At 41.7% G+C, this 23335-nt stretch overlaps 1 protein-coding gene and 1 pseudogene across 9 annotated transcripts in view; one reads left to right on the plus strand and one right to left on the minus strand.

Annotated features, from left to right (window-relative positions):
* ADGRB1 (adhesion G protein-coupled receptor B1) overlaps positions 1 to 23335 on the minus strand; it is a 4264735-nt gene that overhangs the window by 1563061 nt on the left and 2678339 nt on the right. The gene's annotated exons all lie outside the window — the stretch shown is intronic.
* LOC122798961 lies at positions 7845 to 7995 on the plus strand (annotated as a pseudogene).

Here is a 23335-nt window from a genome sequence, read left to right on the forward strand (position 1 = left end):
TGCAAACAGGTAATTGTCAGGTTTTCAGGAATTGGTTCAGTTACATCTGGATCCTTCTGAGCCCAGCAGGAGATGAGGTCCACCATCTCATCAATCACAGTGACTAGGATATAGCTGAACTGACTCTGAAAGCTTCAAGAAACACTTGTTTCTTTTGGGAAGCATGGGTGAGAAGACCAAACACCTTTCTGTTTCAAAAGCTCAAGTATTTCACTGAAAGAGACATCTTCAATGGGAGACGCAGGGCACCCTTTCCCCTCATCAGATTTGGTATCTTCTGTCGGGCATTCTTGTGGTGAATCTAAGTACCTGCTTGTATTCTCCCAAGGGGGCTCCCCAGTAGGATGTTCCAGTGAGGACTCAGACGTGTGAGCTGAGTCCGGAATGAGGACTGCCTCAAGGCTTGTACGGGCCAGCTGCCCCCGTATGACAGGATGTATAGGCACCAAGACCACAGCAGACAGTTGCAAAAGGGGTGAACCCAAAGGGGGTAAGCATGTCTTATTTGCAGAGGTGGAGTAAGCACTCTCTACTACCTCAAAGTTCAAAGACGTAGGAGAAGTAAAAGCATCACCATGACTCTGCCTCCAGGCAGACGTAAGAGCTCATCTGTCCAATGCCAAGGCTTCGAGACAAAGAGATGGCTCCAAGGGCATTTGAGTCAAACTGACCCCCCCCCCCCCCGATCTGGCGCCAACACTTTGGCTCTGAGATCGGAGCCAACTAGATTAGAGACATCAGTGGAGCTGAAGAAGGCCAAGCCTTTGGATCTGATGTAAGCAAACATTTGATTGTGGGTCCGATGGCTCTGTAATTGAAGGTTAGATCAGAGTAGGAATCAACAACTGGGTAGGGGCCAATAGCAGGCTCATGGGTCCAATGTGGGACAGAGCCAGTATACTCCCAACTGAATCTGGGCCCAGAGAAACTTCCTCATTATCCTATCCACATCAGCTTCCATTAAGCTCTAAGCTGACCTTAGAGATGAAGAGGTAGATGCTGGCCTGGAAATTCTTGAAGTCTTGGAGGAAGGGTGAATGGATCTGAGAAGAAATCAGCTCTGCGGTAAAGGTGGAGGAGCAGTGAATGAGAGATTTTTATTTTGATCTTGTCAGAATTCAAAGGCCCTAACAGATCTGTCATTTGGAAATTTGGAAATTCTTTTCAGGTGGAGTTGAACCTTAAACCATAGAGGAAGAAGGATCAGGGGATTGTTTCCTGCTGTCTTTACACTTGCTTGATGAATTCCCTTAGGCCTTCTTGAGAGGCTTTCTAGAAGGGGGGGGGGGGCTCCAGCAGAAGCAGAAGATGAAGAAGTTGAACAGGTTCATGATAAAAGACTCTTTAGTACCAACATGTTGTACTGTTCAACCAGGCACAGTGGTTGAAACCAGCAAATATTTCATATTCAATGTTTAAGTGAGCAGAGCCCAAGCAATATATATGCCCTTCTGGTGGATATCAGAGTTTGGTCTCTAGTATCTCGAAGGCCAAAGACTTAGGAGAAGTAAAGCATCACCATTACTCTGCCTCCAGGCAGAAGATGGAGTTGAGCTGTCCAATGTCGAGACTCCAAGAGGAAGCAATGGCTCAGAGGGCATTTGAGTCAACCCTAGCCAACCAGATCCAGTGCCAGTGCTTAAGTTCCGACATCTGAGCCAACTACAGGAGATGAATTTTTTACAACCGGTTGACTTATCTGACGTTGTATTTACCTAGAAAAGGTTAAAGGAAAAGCAGAAGAAAAAGTGGGAAAGAGAGGTTACCAATGATGGTAAAAAATACATAATTACCAAAAATGGCAATATGTAAAGGTACCTGTAGACAGGTAGCTGTAGGTAAAAAAAGTTCAGGTACAGAAAGCCTACATCAAATGAGGAGGATAAATCAGAAAAAACAAACAAATCTTTTTTTTTTTTGTTTTTTTTTTTTTTTTTTATAAGCAGTTATGAATGAAGGAGAGAAGGGTGTAACTATAAAAAGTTATAAAGACAGCACTTATCCAAAAGTCACTGCAAACACCTGAGACACTGGGAACACGTTCATGCACTGAAGTGGCAAAAAGATCTGAAGTAATTCTAATTACAAAGGAGGATTGTGGGTAAGAGGAGGAAATTGACCTACAGATCCATGTCTTTAGATATGGCCAAAGTCGGATCCAAGGCTGGATCTGTAAATCATCTGTTGAGGAGCAGACAAAAAAAGACATCAGATAACACCAAAATCAAGGGGGATGAAGGGAGGGAGTGGCTACTGCAGCACTGATCATTTGAACATCTACAGTTATGGTAAGTTTAGCTTATACAACTGTTCTACATTCATCATCTTGATCACTGCTGCAGCAGCCTTAGCTATATGGGTAGATTGCCTTAACTAACTACATTTAGGAGGTGGAAGGAACAGAGTACAGGAGCCCCAGGAGAATAGTCCTAGCAAAGCTTGATCTATACCTAGAGAAGAAATCAAGCTAATAGTGCTTTATAAAAGTATGTACAGAGGGCCAAATAGCAGCTTCTAGAATACTTCTAGAATCCAAACATTTCCAAAAAGCAATAGATGAAGGCAAGGCCCTGGTATAGTGAGCCTTGACTCTGCCTGGAATAGTTTTCTTATGGTGAGTACAACAAAAGGTAATAATACAACATTTTGGAAATAATCTGGTTTGACACATGTTATCCTTTCTTTGACCTTCACAAGAAATGAAGACCACAGGTTATCCTTTCTTTGACCTTCACAAGAAATGAAGAATTAATGTTCTCACACCTCTTATAAACCAAATATTGCTGTTGTTTAAAAAGGTTATGTTTTTTAATCAATTAGGAATTTATTAATGAGCATGTTTCGTATTGCTTACACAGATTGTTTGATAGCTTTTGATACTCAGAAAATATTAGAATTTAAAAAAGGTGACCCATTTATATTGGAATCAATTTCTCTCAGCTAATAAAATAAGTTCTCCAGACTGTTTGGTCAGCAGATATAGTATGCAAAATTGCAATTGGCTGGACATCCAAACTTATAAGGATTTTATATATTCTAAGCTTGTACCCTCATTATAGGCATACAATAAGAGTAACTTAAAAATATTGGTATTTATCTCAACAATTATTAATAGCTCACCCAAGGACACTTCATACATATCTGTTATTTATAAAATTCTCAGCAATGGTTTTAGCAAAACAGATGTTTCTTTTTTTGGAATTATTCAAGTGAAGTTAGTAGGCAAGTATTCTTAAAAAAAGATGAAACACTTTGTTTACAATCGGTGAAGAAATCCACATCTTCCCTTTTCTGGTATGTATACACATTGAAATTTTTCATCTCACATAGACTAGCAATAATGTACAAGAAAGATGAAATGAAATGCTGGAGATGTGGACAACCTGATACTGACTGTATACATATGGTTGTCAATTGCAAAATAATTTCCCCATTTTGGTTAGACTTTAAATATCTTTGTAAAGCTCTATGGAATGACAACTGTATAACTTTTGACTCCCTTATCCTTTTCAGTGTTCCTATTCCTGAAGTCTTTCCTAAAAACCAAACATTTTTACTATGATCTATCCTCTCTATAGCAAGGAAAATTGTTACTAAAAATTGGAAATCCCGATCTACTCCTGTCTTTAAAGTTGAGTTTATTCATCTTGTGAAATACATTTGAAAGAATGAGATTGCTACAATAAAAGCAAGGACTAACAACACATCCTATCATTTAATTGCTTGGACAAAATTGTCTAATCTGTTAGAGAAATATTAAGTGTTCTCCTATGTATATTGCTTGTTTAGTTGTTATGGACATTGTATATAGTTTATTTGTTTTTTTTTTCTTGTTACTGTCCTGTTAAGTTATTGTGTTATAAAATGAATAAAAACATTTTGGAAAAAATAATTAATCCAAAGATCTGAAAAATTTAGTTTGGTCACAATTCTATCCTGTTGTCTGTGGACATCCATGGTAGGGAGTATCCTTTCTTCCTCATTTTTAGGTTCAGGAAAGAAAATAGGGAGATGGATAGTCTGGCATAAAGTAAACCAGGATGCCAATTTAGGTTTTAAAGGAAGGATTAGTTCTCAAAGAAACCCTGTTCCTATGGAGAAAGATATAGGGTTGATTCACCATAAGAGATTGCAACTCAGATACTTTTCCTTCAGAGGTCACAGCAATCAATTAAAACTGTTTTCTATGTTAGGAACCTCAAGTTGGCCAAATTAGTTGGTTTAAAAGGAGCAACTGTTAGTTTCGCTGACACAAAATTAAGATCCCAAGGATGGGACACCGGTTTTCTTGGAGGCTTCTTATGCAAAACCCCTTTCAAGAACATTTTGACATGGGTCTGCATTGAAAGAGGAGGCTATATGGGCAAACATGCTGAAATAGCTGATAAATGAACCTTGATAATGGAATAGTTTCATATTTTAGTTCTAGGCTAACTGCCCTTGTAGGCTATCTTAAGTCTAGCCAGTTACCCCAAGTGAGAATCAAACCCTGCACCTTGCATTTGTAAAGTAAACACCTTACTATTATGCCAACCTCCCACACCCAAATAAGAAAGGCCATAGAATAGTAATTCACACAAACACTACAGAACCAGAGAACAAATAGCCCTGAATGCATGCTGTTTATGTTGTTGTCACCAACTAAACCTTTTCCATTTGCTAATATATGATTTTCTAGTAGCTGGCTTTCTTGTTTTCATTTCCTCAGTAAACAGGAGCCTAAAAGGAATTAAGACCCTATCATCCAGGCAGTCAACTGAAGTTGAGTGATATTGGAGTGTATCAAATATCCCTGTTCTTGTGTGAGTAAATCCAGTTTGTGAGGAAGCTTGTGGTAATTGCCCTGGCCATATCCAAAAAAAGGGAGAACCACAGTTACCTTGGCCAGAATGGAGTCAACAAAATGATCTTTGGGGATTCCTTCTGAATCTTCAGAAGTACCCTGGATATTATTGAAAAGGGTAGAAAAGTATATAGAAAAGTTCCTGTGCAGGAAAAGAAAAAGGATCTGCCCTCCAGGCCTTCTTGCATAGAGTCATGGAGCAGAATCATGCTAGTTGATTTTTCAAGGAGGAGTTCTACTTGAAGATCTAATTTGGGAAGATCCTCTGACATAGTTTCCATTTGTGAGGGTCTGCCCTGGTCCTACTCAACTTGTCTGCCAGACAGTTTTGCTCTGACAGAATGAAGGATGCCTGTAGAGTGAAATTGTGCCGTGAGGGTCTGCCCTGGTCCTACTCAACTTGTCTGCCAGACAGTTTTGCTCTGACAGAATGAAGGATGCCTGTAGAGTGAAATTGTGCCGTGAAGTTATATCCCAACCTTACATGGCTAAACTGCAAAGGTGGTATGACCTGGTTCCTTCTTTTTTGTTGATGTACCACATGACCATGGTATTGTCTGTAACAGCTTGAAGAGTTCCTGTGGACCAATGATTGCTCAGAGTTGAGTGTCTTGATCAGGCCAAGCATCTCCTTGATATTTATATGCTTGCATCTCTCCTTGGTGTCCCACACCCCATGCACTTTTATCCCACTAGAAACTGCACCTCAAGCAAAGTCCTAAGCTTATGTGGTGACTGACAGCTTTGGAGAAGGGAGGGATGGAGAAGGAGAGACCTGAATTTAAGGATATCTGTTGTCTCTACTAAAAGATTTCTCTTCTGACAACCTCAGCACTGGGATTGGCAAAGACAAAGGATGTTGATGCTCAGACCAAAGGCACTTCAGATATCACTGTAACTTTATAATGTGGAATCTTGTCAAGGGCATCATGAGAATTATAGATACCAAGAGACCCACAATCCTGAGGTATTCCTTCGCACTGATCAAAGTCTGGGCAGAAGACCTTATAAACAGATGTACATAAAGATCTACTTTTACATGTGGAAAAAAATCTTTGAACTGAGGTGTCTAGTTGACATCCCAAGAGCATAATCCTGTGTGAAGGAGTCAAGACAGACTTTTGAATGTTCTCTTGGAATCTCAGATTGAGTACTACATCTCTTACCCAACAGATAGATTCCTGACACTTTGAAATAGACTCTGAAAAGATAATTAAGTCATCTAAATATGGAAAACAAGGATACTCTGTAACTTGCATTGATCTATAACTGGATCTAGACAGTTTGTGAACATTCTAGGTGCAGTGGATAGTCCATGGGGTAAGGCAGAGAACTGATAATGTGATCTAGACACACAAAACCTTAAGAAATGTCTGAAGTCTGGATGAATAGTGATGTGATGATAAGCAGTGCCAACTGTAACCCTCTTGAACTAATTGTACCCAAGAGTCAGAAAAAATCTGTTGCCAAAGGGAAGGATTACGAGCTAGTCAGGATGGGGAGGAAGGGGGGATGCTGCCATAGTCATTCCAGAAGGTCTAGTCTGTCCCTTTTTTTGATGGGATCACTGTGTTTTTTACTGTTCCCCTTCCGTCATATCTTTTTTGTTCCCAATTTGCCAGAAGATGGTAGGGACTCATTATTATGACTTAAAAACAAAAACAAAAACAAAAAAAGACAATAAGATTTATTATGTGGGGCTTGAAAAATGTTAGTAACTCTCTGAATTAATTTTCCTTTGTCATTATATTTGATAACCTGAGTAACAGCAGAGCTAAACAAAACCTTCTTGTCTAAAGCAGAGTTTAAACTCTCAGACTTTACCTCAACATAAAAAATTTGGGGTATGTGCCCAGGCATACCTTTGCAAAACAGTAGCAGAAGTAGTGGCCCTAGACATAGTATTTGCACAATCAAACACACTGTTCAAGTCATTTTAGATATCTGAAAACATTTAAGAAATAGGATTCAGACAGGACCTACCTTCTCTAGGAAGGGTGACAACAATCCCACAACTGTCAAACATCTGACAAAATAAATTGGAAGAAGGAAATTCTTTTGTGAAACCTGTCTAAAAGCTTACCTTTTGTTCACTGGGGAAGGGCTGGTATTAAAAAATTCTAAGACATATTTAGGTACTGAAGGCAGGGGATCAGGCTTATTGTGGGCAGCATTTAACATATTCTCCAAGGCTGAAATAATAGGAGGAATGGATGTAGCATGAGGTAAATCCATTTGCAGCATATCTCCTCAGTTTAGATACTCTCTGCCTCACCTCAGATCTAGTTTGCTGATCCCAATATATACAACATAAGTAACACGAGCATAACTCCAGCCAGAGTAAGAAATCCTATACAAAGACCCACCAGACCTCAAATCTCTTACTCGTTCTTCGAGAAACCTGGAGGGGGTAGGAGGGAGGGAATGTAAGAATGAAGGCAAGATGAACAACTCACATGGAACGTTATGGTGAGTACATAACTTCTTTATGTGAAGTTGTTCAATCTCGCCATTCATTCTTACAAATGGATACATCCCAAGCACCATTTATCCTGGGTGGCTCACGGGAGTATATTCCTGAGGATAGTGGAACCAAAGGAATCACTGTCCCTAGAGGCCCTATCTGCTTTGTAATGCATAATGAAGGTATGTGGTTTGACCAAGTGACAGCTACACATATTGTGTCTAACGGCAGTCTAACCATGTAAGCTGAAGAAGTAGAAACAGCCCTTGTGGAGTGCACATTCACTTTATGTTCTAGCGGTTGGTTCATTAATGAATATGTGAATTTTATACAATCTGTTAACTATTTGGAAAGAGTGACTTTTGACATTGGTTGCCCTTTTTTGGTATCTGAATGAAAGACAAAAAGTTGTTCTGATTTTCTGAATTCTTTGGTTCTATCTAAATAAAATCTGAGTTGTCTGTGTAAATCAAGTTTATGCAACATATACTCCCAACTTGTTGGAATGGTTACTGAAGGGAAAGAATTTGCTTAGCCATACTTACCTTGCAGGGGAGATACCACAATCAAGAAAGTGGTTTTCCCAGGGTGAGGCTCATTCATTGCACATTGAATGGGTTGACCTCTGTGATGTCCTCAAATGCAGAATACTCAACTGCAATTATTGGGAGTTTGCCCTTTCCCCAATGTAGAGCGATCTCAAAGTTGGTATATTTAGTTAGGGGGGGTGTGGGGGGCACAGCAGCCCACATCATGGGGGGGGAGCCCCCTACATTCTTACGGCTTAGAAGTTTATGTTAGTGTGGCATGGCCAAGCAAATTCTTTCCCAATGAAAGAATTTGCTTACCTGGCCATTCGAGATTCTAAGTTTTTGACACTTAGCTGCCAACGTTTAGTCGTTCGACAAGCTAAGTGGTCGATTAGATAATACAGACCCTTTTAACAGTGGGAACTACAACATAGAGGGTTAACTTGCAAAACTTTAAGAAAATAGTTGAAATTAAATTGTTTTATGATTGTGCTATACAAATTAGTTTCAATGCAGCAAGGAGACAAGATGTCTAGAACTAGGGTGCCGTCTGCATTGTTTTGTAAGTGTTTTATTGTTTTATGTCTTCCAGCAGTTGCAAAAATGTGAGAGGTATGTATTTTTCACAGGGATTTGCTGAAATGTTGGTAGTTTCTGACAATGGGGGTTTAGCCTGGGAACTAAAGTCAGGTGATAAAAAGTAATGTCATCCAAGCTAACAGCAGTAATATTTGATATTAATTTAAGAACTCTCTGAGAGAGAGAGGGAGGGCATTTTGTATCTGTCTTGACTGACAGCATCGGCTAGAAGATTCATTCACCACACTTGCCTTTCAATGAGTAAGTAAGTCTAGGGTACAGTAATTTCTTATAGATTCAGTAAGGAATATAGTAACGATTGGTTTACATGTTTTCTGTATTTATTTGAGACTGTCCTGCAATGTTGTTTTAAATATTTCCTGTGGTTTTGAACTCTGAAGTTACTGTGATTATTTTTTATTTTCTTGTTCTTTTATTATTTATTATTAAATATAATTAAACCTTTTAATTGTCTGGTATATTTAGAGATATTTAAGCTCTTAGACTACTTGTATATATATATATATATATATATATATATATATATATATATATATATATATATATTTGGTGACACTGTAAAGGCCGCTCCTAAATAGCCTTGTCAATGGTCAGACTACATTTGGATTAATAGTAACATTACACAATAGGATTGGACACCATTTGGTAAGGGCCTTAAAGTAGCTGATAAAGAGTGGCTGGTGGCAGTCAGAACTACGTTATACTCTGGGCAGAAGGGAGCATAGCTAGTAAATCTGTGCCAGCCTTTCCCAGGTGTGTGTGTGTGTGTGTGTGTGTGTGTGTGTGTGTGTGTGTGTGTGTGTGTGTGTGTGTGTGTGTCATCTACGTGGGCGGGGACACGAAGCACTGGTCGGACAGAGCGGGTGCTGGAGGTTTTGGCTTGGCCACTCAGCTGAGATATCAGCCCTATTACTGTGCCAGTGGGGAGTCTTACTGAGGATCTGGAGAAAGGGAGAGAAACCAGCTCCAGACTGACTGTGATCTCTGTGTACTCTTAAGGGAAATTGAAGTTTACTGCGTGTGTATTTGTCATCCTCCCAGTGTGCATGTCCCTCGCTGTTGCCAGTGGTGAGGACTGACGTTCCTTGATTTCTGGGCCAGTGCTGGGGCATCACATTCTAGTTTGTTGTTGTATTAGTGTTACAAGAGCTGTTTGCATTGTTAGAAAATATAATAAAAGTTTGTGTGTCAAAAAAATAGGCTGATTAGCTGTCTTTCATCTTGGGAACTAAACAAATCTTGAAAAGACACGAATCCTCCCTGGTCTTGTGGGACATCTTTGATGGCTCTTTTTATTAGCAGACTCTGTACCTCTAGCCCATCTATTGTTGGAAGGGGCCTTGAGGCATTCCTGGCAGGGGATGCCAATGGTATGATGTAGCTTTTAAATGCTATCTTTCTGCTTCAACTGTCCTGATTGATTGTTTCCCATGCAGGAAAGTGAAGGAGTGACTGTCTATTGAGTGGGACAGTCAGGCAAGCCCCCATGAATTCTGCAGCTGACCTCACAAGGAATACAGCAAATACTGCATCTGGGATGGTGTCTGTTCTGGAAATCTCTGTCTCTTCTGTTATTTGTCAGAATGTTGCTCAAGTGGGAGCTGTTGTTCCTTCCTAAACCACAAGTTTTGAACACTCCTCTGTTGAGAAAAAGGTTCTCCATTGTGGAAAATGTTACATAAACAGATGCAAGCTTTCTTTCCTGTTCACTCTTATGCAGCTTGTCTTTCACTTGTGTCCCAAATAAGATAAACTGTAATATGCACCATAAGTATAGGAAGACTTGAAATTCACCCCAAAGTTGAAATTCACCCCAAAGTTACAGTGTCTGAACCAGGTGTGGTGTTGTGCAACAATTTCCAATCCAGTCACTGGCTGCTCCATCGACTGCATTATACAGTAATCACACAAATAGATTACTAATATTAATGACTTCCTCATTTTGGGTACACTCAAGATGGCCTTATCCAAGCATAAGGAACAGAAATCAGAGTTAGGTGCTTCTGTTCTGTCTTTGCAGCCACTTTCCACTCCTCTTTCCCTCTGCAGAGAGAGAGGGAGAGAGAGAGAGGGAGAGACAGGAAGAGACAGAGATATGAATGGGTGGAGCAGATGTCTGTGTTGGCTTCAGTGGGTTATCTATCAAGACAGAAAGTTGCATCTGAAACATTTTCAGTCCTCAGTTATTACAGCCAAAGGTGTCACGCAGACAAAAACCTGGTGGTGAATAGACTAGGCACCAAAAGAATCTCAAGTCTGAGGCAGTTACATCTCAGCAATAAACCCAGAGTTGAAGAAGAAGACAGCATCAATGCTCAAACTCCAAACTGGTCTTCATGAACAGTGGCCTCATGTGAATCACAGCCAAGGCTGGCACTGGCTCTCTGGTATTGAATCTCTGGTCCCTAGTGATTTTTGGCATCAAGAGGCAAGGTTATACTTGGTGTCAGTGCTGAAGCTGATGGCAACTGAACTGACTCCAATAAATCTGGCATTAATAATGGGCCTAACTATCAGAGAAGATGAGATGCCAGGACCCTCTCATGCCACCATAGATATAGAGAAGGAAGAAAGGACTTCTGCCTCAATTTATGCCTTGGCCAATGTCCTCATCATCTTGTCAATAACATGTAAAGAAGGATTGCAGGAGGACCTGGAAGAGAGCATGGGCATTCCTGAAGAAGTTCTAGATTTTAAGTATCTGAAGAGATTCTTTTGGAAGGGAAGCTACTTACTGTATAAATGACTGACCCTTAATTAACACCTCTTCTAACTAAGATATGTCTATAGAATATTAAGTAACATCACTTGTCAACTGATGGAGCACTTGTGCTGGTTTTCAACAGTTTGAGGAGAAGTTTAACAGCTATTACAGTTGTAATCTAATGGTTCCACCCCCACACACACTGTATTTAAAGCAATGGTATCCTAAGGGGAAATTTTATGTCCACATTTCCTGAAACCAGAAACCTTGTCCTTATCCAGTTAAATAAATCTATTGAAAATTGAGTATACCTGCCAACATAAATCATGACAAATTGCACTGAAGAAGTCAACAGAAGCACAGATGACTAAATGAGAAATACCACAGCCAAAATGGTGACCTGGCAGGAATGAGGAGGAACAGGCAAAGATGTAGGAGAAAAAGTACAATTATGTAAGTTGCATTTTCCCATACCAGTAGATATCCAAATTCTTCACTGCAAAAGTAGCCTATGGGTTGTATCCTACCAAAGATACAGCAACCAGTCAGCTTTGGAAAGCTTTCACCACCTCCCACACTATCACTCTGGCAGCCTATAGACTAAGCCTTTCTGGAGGGAACTGTATAAGCAGCCAGAGTAACTAAAAATCTTTAGGACTTTCTTGACCATAACCAAAAATGGTAATTCATCACAAATTTAACAAAGATATAAACAAAAATCAAAACTTTATATCCCACTGCTGCAGTAGCTTATGGGTAGAATAATATAACCTATCCAATCTGGGAAGTGTAAGAATATTGGCCCAGGAGTTCTCAGGAGAATGGTCATGGCAGAGCTTGCTCTGGACCTAGAAAAGGAATCAGTTTTTAGTGCTCTATAAATGTATGAATAGAGGACCAAGTTGCTGCTCTACAATGTTTCCAGAGTCCACCCTTTCCAGTATACATTGTAGAAGCTAAAGCTCTAGTGGAATGCACCTTTAACATTGCCTTGGATAGTTGTGCCACAGTGAAAGAAACAGAACACACAACAACAGAGAGCAATGAACTACAAACAGTCTGTTTAGACATTAGTTGACCTTTCTGAGTCCTGGAATAGAAAATAAATACCTGGTCAGCGTTCCTGAGTTGCCTATGTACATCACGAGAATGAAGAATCTTTTCTCTGTTTTTGGGAGGATCTGGATAGAAAACAGGGAGGTTGATGGCTTGATTCAATGTGAATTCTGAAGCAGCCTTGGGCATGAATGAGGGGTTTGTGTGTAGAGTAACCCAATCTGTATGGAATACCAGATAGGGTTCTCATAGGTTCATAGGTGTGTACTAGGCTAATGGCCCTGGAGTCTTTACAAGTCTAGCCCATAGAAGTGCCCTGGCATTGTGCCACCCGACGTTAACTCCCAGTCCCTCTATCAAGTAGAGCTACTGGAGTGATCCCTGGGGTGAACTTTCTATTTCTCATCCACTCATCAAGACTTCTCTTGAAGACGGCCAACAAGATGCTCTGCTTGACATGTATGGGAAGTCTATTCCAGAGCATGGGCAGTCTCTGGGTTATGAATCTGTCCCTCCAGCATGTTCTGTTGATTGTTCTCCCACCATGAGGGCCTGTAACACAGATTATTTTCTTGCAGATGTCAGAGCAATGACAGGAACAGTTTTCCAAGTGAGGAACCTCAAATCAGATAAACAAACAAGTTCAGATGGTAACATAGTAAATTTCTCCAACACAAAATTGAGATCCCAAGCAGGAGGAACCTGTTTACAAGGAGGTCTCAGATGTAAAGCTCCTTTCATAGACTGTTTTACTATAAACACAGAGAAAAGAGGGGGATCCATGGGTAGAGAAGCTGAAATGGCCACAACATGAACCTTTATAAGAAATATGAGAGGCAAGAGGATAGTAAATGAGACAAAGTTTTATAACGTCCCTGATAGGCTCCTGGTTATTGGCTAAGCACCAACTAGAAAATCCCTTCCACTTGCAAATACAGTATTTTCTAGTAGCATGCCTCCTTCAGTACCTGTTGCAGGTCCTCATGAAAAAGGTGCCTAAAAGTTATCAAAACTGAATCATACAGACAGTCAGTTGAAGTTGTTTGAGGTCATGGTATATCAAACTCACCCTGTCTTGTGTGAGTAGATCCAATCTGTGAGGAAGCGTATAGTGTTGCCCCTGACCAAGTGTGTAAGAAGGGAGAACCAGTTTTGGCTGTGCCTGAAGGGAGTCACTGAAATGATTTTGGAGTATCTTTCTGAATCTTCAGAACTATCCTGGAGATCACTGGAAAGGATGGAAATACATATGGAATCATCCATCCATGGGAATAATAGACCTTCTGTTCTTCAGACTTGTGCAAGGAGTTCTGGAACAACATTTGCTTAGCTGTCTGTTTTGAAAGGAGATAAACGGCTCTGCATGAAGCATTCCCACACATCTGAAATTAGTTTCTGAAAGATCTCTTCACTGGGCTTCCACTCATGAGACTTTCTCCAAACCTGCAGTTCTGACTTTATAAAGCCCAAGACTGGGATATGAATCTCCAGAAAATGAGAATGTTGTGTCCACATATTCTTCAGGTGCCACTGAATCTTTCTCACATATAGTCTGGCAAAGGGAGTTATGAGAACTATAGAAACCATGAGGTCTATTATACTGAGAAATTCTCTGGCAGCAGCCTGAGACTGACAATTAAAGTTCAGGTAGATTTCCAAATACAAATCTACTTTCTCTTGAGGAAGGAAAGTTTTTTTCCATCACAGTTTCTGTCAGGCAACCTAAAAACACAATCCTCTGTGAAGGCACGAGGGGGCATTTTTGCACCTTTGTCTGGAATCCCAGAAGTTTTAGGAGAAAAGAAACATTTGTTAATTATTTCTGACATTTGAAAAATGAATGCACAGATAAGCAAGCCATCTAAATAACAAAAAATGTCGATACCCTGCAATCTGCAATGGGCCATCACGGGGGCTAAATATTTCTTAAGCATTCTTGGTTCAGTGAACAGCCCAATGGGTAATGCAGAGAACTGATAACCAGACACACAAAATCTGAGATATACCTTTAAATTGTTTGCTACTGTAATGTGATGGCAAGCAGCTTGGAAGTCTAAAGTTACCATGACACACTGAGATGGAACAAGAGCTAACATCTTTAATTTTGCTTTCACAAAATGATTGAAAAAAAAAAAACATAGTCTTTGGGCGTGCTCCTTCTTTGTGACCAGACTAATTCAAAAGTAAAAGCCTTTGCTTGTTTCTTCTGTAGGGGCATGCTCTATGACTCTTGCCTCTCTAACATGTGTTGGAGCTCTTGGGGAAATACATTTGCTTGACTGGAAGGGTGGGTAGGGATTCCTCCAAAAGGAGGGAGATTTTCTCTCCACTACCAATTGTAACCTTCCTGGATCATCTTCAAAACTTGTTTATCTGTGACAATCTATTGCCACAAAGGAGCACTGAGGGCTAGATTCTGAGAAAGTGGAAGAGATGCTGGGAAAGGAGAGGGAGGGAAGGTGACCAGCTTTCTGACATAGTCATTTAGAGGTTAGTACCTGACCCTTTTTTGGAAAAGCTCTTTTTTGGGGGGGGGGGTTGTTATTTGACTCCTCCATCCATCTCTTTTTAGGTGTCTTGCTATTTGCAGGTGACATCACCTGCTTTTTTGTCTTTTGAAGGGAGTACAGGATTTGAAGGGAAAGGATGGCGAAAACCTGAAAAATCCTATAAACACTATGCATTAACTTATTCATCTCAACTCACTGTTTAAGGACCTGCATAGCAGAAAGCCCAAATAAAACCTCCTTCTTAAGGGAGAAATTAAAAATGTCTAACTTTAAATCATCAGAAAACCTTTGATTGCATATGCAGGCAAATCCTCTTAAGACTGTAGCCAAAGCCCTAGAAACAATATCAACACCTTCTTCTTCTTCTTATATTCGTCTTCTTCTATGAACACCTCCAGGACTGCATGGATCAGGCAATCCCAAATAAAACCAAGACTCTTTCCACAAAGGGCAAACGTCCAGTCTGGTGGACCCCAGCCATTAACAAACTTTACAATAAGAGGAGAAAGCTATTACATGATAGAACAAAATCCATAAAAGGGAAGTCACCCCTGATCATTATTAGTAAAAAAATACGAGCACTCATAAAATCAACTAAGGCCAATTTTGAGAGAAAAATTGCCATGGATTCAAAGGACAATCATAAGGCCTTTTTCAGCTATGTTAGGAACCTGGGTGGAAACTCCCAGATATGCTCAGAATTAGTCCAAAATGATACAAAAATCACTGAACCCACAGACATTGCCAACATACTGGCAGACAGGTTCAGGGCACACTTCACCCCCCTCACCCCCCCTAAAGGAGAGATAACTATCCCAGCGGAGTGTAGCCTCCCAGACATCTCAAATGCGCAGGTGAAAGCTGCTCTCTCTAAAGCTAAAAACACAGCATCAATGGGACCGGATGGTGTCCCCGGCTGTGTGCTGCATGAGCTAAATGAGGAATTAAACCCGCACATAAGGCAGCTGTTTAATCTCAGCCTTACCAGAGGATACGTGCTTAAGGAGTGGCGTTCGGCAACTGTGGTCCCACTCCACAAAGGCGGTGCCTCTACGGACACTGGTAATTACCGCCCCATAAGCTTAACAAGTCTAGTCTGCAAAGCTATGGAGAGGATCATAATGGAGCTCATAAACAAAGATATAGGGGACTTGCAGACATTGGACCCGAACCAGATGTTCTTCGTTTTCCATTGCTGCAGTCCTTACTATTGGGTATAGTCCGCATCCAGTCGGCCCGAATACCAGAGTATAAGGCTGACGTCGGTCAGGGCGCATTAGACTGACGTCAGTACGTCAGGGTACTACGCGCATGACCGCGCCATATCCTCAGTCTTTTGCCGCGTGGTCCGATGCAGAAGCAGTTTTGCGAGTGCAGGTTGGCGTTCTGAAATATTTCCGAAACCGGAGTTTCAGACCGAATCAGAGTTGGCTAAGTACCCCGTTGGGGAACATTTTGGTTTTTTCTTGCCTCAGTATTTAACCGGATGTCAGAAAAAGTGAATAACTGTATTTCTTGTGGGAAACAAATACCTCATAGGGATTACCATACATTGTGTATACCTTGTTTAGGGCCTGAGCACGACGTTGTTGGTTGCCGCTCTTGTGCTAGGTTTAACAAACGCACTATTAAGAGTTTGACAGTTTTGAACAGGGTTCAGGGGCTTCTGAGTCTTCTGCGGAAGATTTGCAGGAGTATCCTCATTATTCTGATTCTGATGTGGATGATGCCACTCCTTCGGCTTCTCCTCCTGAGGATTTTTCATTTTCAGAGACTCTGCATTCCATGAGGGAGCACTTTAAATGGGAAGGCCAGGATTACTCTGATTCCAGGAAGAGGCTTAGGGAATTCTTGTTTTTACCCCAGCATAGGCCCTTAGCTATACCTCCTGTGTTGAATGTGGTGGAAGATGTTTTTGCAGAGGCTTCCCTGAACCCTGATTCTTTGCCTCCTGCTCCTGTTAAACCTGATAGGTACTATAGGGTGCCCGAAGCTCATAAGTATTTGTTTAAGAGTCCTAGGGCGGACCCAGAAACTGTTTCTCAGGGGCCTAAAGGTGTTAAGGCCTCTGTGGTTAAAAATCCTGTTCCCACTGACAAAGAGGCAAGGGCGTTGGATAGGTGGGGTAAGAAAGTGTATACTTCTTCCACTCTAGCCATGAGAGCGTTGAATTGTCAGTTTCACATGCTGAAATATCAAAATTATCTCCTTTCACAATTGAAATCTAAGGTGGATGCTTTGGCGGAAGGTATTGATTGTAAAGAATTGCTGGATTTAGTTTATGTGTCTGAACAAGTGGGCAAGCATTCTTTGCAATGTGGTTTTGATGCTGTGCAGGCCTCCTCGAGGGTGGCTGCCACTAGTTCTGTTCTTCGCAGGCATGCCTGGTTGAGGGATCAAAATTTGGCTGAGCATGTTAAGACAAGGATTTTGGATGCTCCTTTACAGTCTGATGTGTTGTTTGGTTCACCTGTGGAAGCAGTTTTAAAGAAAATGGAGGACAAAGCTAAGTCTATGCAAACTGTTAAAGATTTTTGCAGGTACAGCCACCAAGTTTAGTAGAAATTGGCCTGCTAAGGGGTGGACATATCCTGCTTATGATTCCCAGTCTAGGGGTAGGTCTAGACGTGGTAGGGGCAGGGCTCAAGGTTCTTTTAGGCCTAGAACAGGGAGTTCACCTGCTCAGACTTCTGGTGAGGGCAGGGGTCAGTCCTTTCGTAAACAGACCCAATGACCTGCCTTTTCAGCTGCCAGTAGATTCTCGTCTGGCAGCTCCTTTGGAAGGACGACTGTCTCTTTTCAAAGAAAATTGGGATTTAATTACTCAAGACAGATGGGTGTTGGACATCATTCACCACGGTTACAGATTTTATTTCCATACAATGCCCCCTTTCAAAGGCATGCCAGACGTTCCTCCTCCACAAAGAAAAGAGGCTCACAGGCAAGTTTCTCAGTTACTCCAAATGGGGGCCATTCAGCCAGTCCCTGTATCAGAAAGGGGCCTAGGATTTTATTCTCGCATGTTCCTAGTACCAAAGAAGGGGAACACGTGGAGACCAATTTTGGATTTATCTCTCCTCAACACTTATCTGGACATTCCCAAGTTCAAGATGTTGACGTTACAACAGCTTTTACCCCTGCTGGGCAAAGATCACTGGATGGTAACTTTAGATCTCAAGGAAGCTTACCTTCATGTGCCTATCAGGCTAAGTTACAGGAAGTATCTGCGGTTTCGAGCTGGAGATTCTCATTATCAGTTCTCTGCATTGCCCTTTGGCTTATCTACTGTGCCCAGAGTATTCACAAAGGTTCTGGCTCCAGTGATAGCTTACTTCAGGCTACAAGGACTTCAAATCTATCCTTATTTAGACGACTGCCTGATTCTGGCTCAAGAAAAGGAAGACCTTCTACAGCATCTGGAATATGTTATAGCAGTGCTAAGATGCCTAGGGTATTCTGTGAACGAAATAAAGTCCAGTCTAGTACCCTCTCAAGACATGTGCTTTCTGGGTGTGAGACTGAATACAGCAGCCCAGATGGCCTTTTTAACCCCGGACAAACAAAAGAGTCTATCACTTTACTTCCATCAACTATCTCATCAGTCCGTGCTGACTGCAAAGACAGTCCTTCAAGCATTAGGGTTCATGGCATCTTGTATTCTGGTGCTTCCCAATGCCAAACTGCATATGAGGAAGTTACAATGGTATCTCAAAATGTATGGACACAGCACTGCCAGGATTTAGACACTGTCATTCAAATAATACCTTGCCTTCAAAGAGAATTTTTGTGGTGGGCTCAGGAATGTCACCTAAACAAGGGACTCTCTGTGACCCGGCCAGAGGCGAGTCAGATTTTACCGACAGATGCCTCGGACATTGCTTGGGGAGCTCATCTAAATGGAAAGTGGATACAAGACAAGTGGCCTGCCAGACTACAGCATCTACATATCAACATGAAGGAGATGTTAGCAGTCCAGTTCGCATTACTGGCTTTCAAGGAGTTACTTCTTCCAGGGCAGGTGTTGATTCTAACAGACAACACAACTGTCATGTGGTACATCAACAAACAAGGGGAACACATTCTTATCCTCTATGCAGGCAAGCAATGATTTTATGGGAGACTGCGCTACGCTTGCACCTAACTCTTCAGGCAAGGTTTCTGCCAGGAGCACAGAACTCCTTAGCAGATGTGTTAAGCAGACAAATCATGGATCCCCACGAGTGGAAACTGGATCTTCATGTATTTCAGAAATTGACAGTGTCATGGGGAACTCCAGACATAGATCTGTTCGCTTCTCCACTAAACCACCAGCTGCCACAGTTTTGCACAAAGGGGTTTCATCACACAGCTTGGAAAGTGGATGCTCTGTCTTTCAGTTGGACAAACCTTCATGTGTATGCCTTTCCACCTCTGCCTCTTCTTCCAAAGGTACTGTTAAAGGTCAGACAGGACAGGCCAAGGATGATTTTGATAGCTCCAGATTGGCCTCGGCAACACTGGTACCCTCTACTACGGAGTCTGGTAAAGAAGCCTCCATGGCCTTTACCTTTGATTCCACATCTGTTATCCCAGAAGGACGGTCATCTGCTCAATGTCAAGCTTCACTCTCTTCATCTGACAGCCTGGCATATTCTGTGTTGAAACACAGCAGGTCTCAACTTCCTCAACAAGTTTTAAATGTGATTATGGAAGCTAGAAGACCTAGTACAAGGAAAGTGTACGCAGAAAAATGGAAGAGATTTTTATTTTGGAGTAAAGCAAAGAATTTGGAGATTTCTGAGCCTAATTTGAGTATGGCTCTTCAATATCTTACTGAGTTACTGGACAAGGGTCTGTCCTTCTCTTCCATTAAGATTCATGCTGCAGCAATCTCAGCTCACTATGATTGTGACCCACCATTGTTTTCGCATCCTTTGTTCAAGCAGTTTCTTAGAGGGGCAAAAAAATATAAGACCCCCACGTAGAGCTCCTACTCCTGCTTGGGATCTCAATTTTGTGTTGGAAAAACTTACTCTACAACCTTTTGAGCCTGCGGCTACTGCTGAATTGAAATATTTGTCATGGAAGACTGCTTTTTTGTTGGCTATTACTTCTGCAAGAAGGGTGTCTGAGTTGCAGGCCCTTATGGCAGTCGAGCCCTTTTGATTTTCCATAAGGATAGGGTATCATTACGTACTAATCCTTCCTTTATGCCTAAGGTGGTTTCTAGTGTGGCTTTAAACCAAACTATTCATTTGCCTACTTTTTATGCAGACCCCCAAAATAAAGGGGAAAAGATTTTGCATACTTTAGATGTACACAGGCAATTGCGTTATTACTTAAGCAGGACTAAGGATTTTGGGCAGTCTCAGCAGTTGTTTGTTTCTTTTGCTTTGAGTTCGCAGGGCAAGCCTGTGTCAAAACAAACTATTTCTAGGTGGATTGGCTTTTGCATTGCATTTTGTTATTCCCATCATGGCAAGGAGATTCCTGCTGGGATTAGGCCTCATTCCACTAGGGCTACTGCCACTTCAACAGCATTTCTACGGGGGGTGGCAACTAAGGATATTTTGGAAGCAGCTACTTGGAGTTCAGTGCATACTTTCTCTAAGCATTATCACCTTCCTATCTACTCTAAGTCTAGGGCTGGTTTTGCCACAGCTGTTTTGCAAGGCATGTTGTCAGCTCCTGCTTCTTTATGATTTGCCAGCCTCCCTTACCTCTGCTTTGGGATTCTACCCAATAGTAAGGACTGCAGCAATGGAAAACGAAGAACATAGTACAGTTTTGTACCTACCATAAATGTAGATGTTCGAGGATTCCATTGCTGCAGTCCAATTTATCCTCCCTCCTTCCCCTCTGTGTTTAGGGGTGGTTGTGTAGGTGAGTTTACCTGCTTATATTTTTGTATATATTGTTCATGTTTTGGTGCAGGTATTTTGGGCCTTGTCTTTTTAGGGTCTTCTGACATCTGGGGCAAGAAAAGACTGAGGATATGACGCCGGTCATGCGCATTAGTACCCTGACGTACTGACGTCAGTCTAATGCGCCCTGACCGACGTCAGCCTTATAACTGGTATTCGGGCCGACTGGATGCGGACTATACCCAATAGTAAGGACTGCAGCAATGGAATCCTCGAACATCTACATTTATGGTAGGTACAAAACTGTACTTTTGGCTTCGTCAAGGGAAGATCATGCCTTTTGAACTTGGTTGACTTCTTCGAAACAGTCACCAAGGCCACTGATGAGGGAAAGGCAGTCCATACAGCCTACCTTGACCTTGCAAAGGCTTTCAATACAATACCCCACTCGGGTATTGTAGAAAAACCTACCAGCTTAAATGTAAACCCATATGTCACAAGATGGGTTGCAAACTGGCTTAAGAACAGAACCCACAGGGTTAGAGTTGCTGGCGCTATGTCAGACTCCAAGCCGGTCACAAGAGGTGTCCCACAGGGCTCGGTCCTTGGCCCTCTATTGTTCGGCATCTACTTCTCAGAAGTACAGGCCAACATGGGAGGACTTTGGCTGACAAAGTTTGCAGACGACTGCAAACTGGGCGCCATAGTGGAAAGTGCATCGGACACGGATATCCTTCAGAAGGGACTCACGGAAACAGATAGCTGGTGCCAGAGCCATGGCCTGAAGTTAAACGCCAAAAAATGTATAGTCATACCCTTCAGGAAAACAAGGTAACCCCAAGCTACCATATAGGTGGCAATCCACTAAGCACAGAAGAGGTTATCAGGGACCTGGGGACCCAGGTTGACAGTGGCCTTTCTTTGACACTCACGTTGCTAAAGTGGTTAGAAAGACCTTCTACATTGCCCACCTGATCATGAAGGGATTCACATCCAGATCTAGTGAGGTCATTGTTCCCCTGTACTCTTCACTTATCAGACCAATGATCGAGTACAATGCCCCATTCGGGATGTATCTCACCCGACATCTGCAGCAAGTGGAGAGACCCCAAAAGTTCCTCACCAAAAGGATAAAGGGACTCCAAAATCTGTCATATGCTGCCAGATTGAAGAAACTCCAGCTCTATTCAGTCGCATACCATCTGCTCAGAGGTGACATGTGCCTGACATACAAGGCCATGTCCAACCTGGAATTAATGGACATGCTCCACCTCAAAAAATCCAAATCCACCAAAACCACTAGAGCAAGTGACTTAAACCTTAGCACGGACATAAATAGGACGTGCTGGAGGGATAGATTTATCACTCAGAGACTCCCTATGCTGTGGAATAAAATCCCGGTCCATGTGAGGCAGAGCACCTCGCTGGCTCTTTTCAAGAGAAATCTTGACCTGTGGATGGGAGATCGTAGGTTTACCCCGGGAATCATCTCTGTGTCACTGCTGGACAGAGGCACAACAAACTAATGGGCACAGTATTTTTTCATATAAGGGGTGGCGTAAGCCACAAAAATTTGGGCTAGGCTTATAAATGCCTTAGGGCAGATAGCCTAGTATAAACCTATGAACCTATGAACCTATGAACAGAATCTAATACAGTTTTAAAGACAAGTTAGGTACTTGGGACAGATTAGATATCATCTACCATCAGGGGGTTGTTATGCAGAAAATCTCTCAAACTATTTGCACATTTCAGCATAAACTTACATATATTTATTATTTATTTTTACCCTTGAAAACTGAGTATACTGCAGGCTGAAGTAGCAAAAGAAAATAGTCTCTTACCCAGTTTGTCTAAAAGTTTACCCTCTTATCCCCTGAACTAGGCTGAGGTGATGAGGAACCTGTCTGTAGCAGCAGCAGTGGGAGAGATGACTGCAGGATCATCTTTAAGATGAGAGAGAAGATATTGATTAGCTTGACAGATATTATGACTGCAGGATCAGCTCTAATATGAGAGAGAAGATATTGATTAGCTTGACAGATATTAAACGGTTAATCTGCCTTCTTAAGGATTGATGGTTGGTAATCAAGAAAGTTGCAGGCAGCAAAGAAAAGCACCCTCCAGTGCTGAAAGAAGAGGAAGAACTGGTTCAGTAAGAGGGACTTCTTGCTCTAATAAATCATAGTGTCTGCCCACTTTAGGATGGTCAGCGATCTGTTCCCATGGAAACACAGCCTTTAGCCTACAGGCAGTCTCAAAGAAGGAAAAAGCTTCATTGTATACATTCAGGCTCACCTTCCAAAGAGTCAGAGTCCTAGGCTACTGTACTGAACCTTCAAGATATAAAACTGTATCTCTGACCATATCAAAATCATCTCATCAATGGGAGTGAAGGAATAAAAAGTCAGGGGAAGTACTAGGTACCCCATATTTGCAGTCTGAAACAAACTCCTGGCCAAGGTAAAAACATCATTTTACAAACAAATACCATTTCCCTGTTAATGCAATGATTAACCTTCTGTTTCTTTTCCAAGGAAGACTGAGTAGGGGAAAGCAAGTCCTCCCTAGCAACAGGTTTCTTTCATTGACCACCTCAAGCAGAATCTCCTGGAGTGTATCCCATACCTGAAGTGGATAGTTCTCTCATGCCATATTAAACATTGGAACAGTCAAAGAGGATGTTGCTTGACCCTTGGACCATTGTGTCCAACAAAGCTATACCAGAGAGATTTAGGAAAACCAATAAGGAGTCTGAGGAACCAGTAATTGCTACTGCAGAATC

This window comes from Protopterus annectens, chromosome 3.part1 (assembly GCF_019279795.1).
Source record: "Protopterus annectens isolate FY-2018-M chromosome 3.part1, PAN1.0, whole genome shotgun sequence".
Classification (NCBI taxonomy): domain Eukaryota; kingdom Metazoa; phylum Chordata; order Ceratodontiformes; family Protopteridae; genus Protopterus; species Protopterus annectens.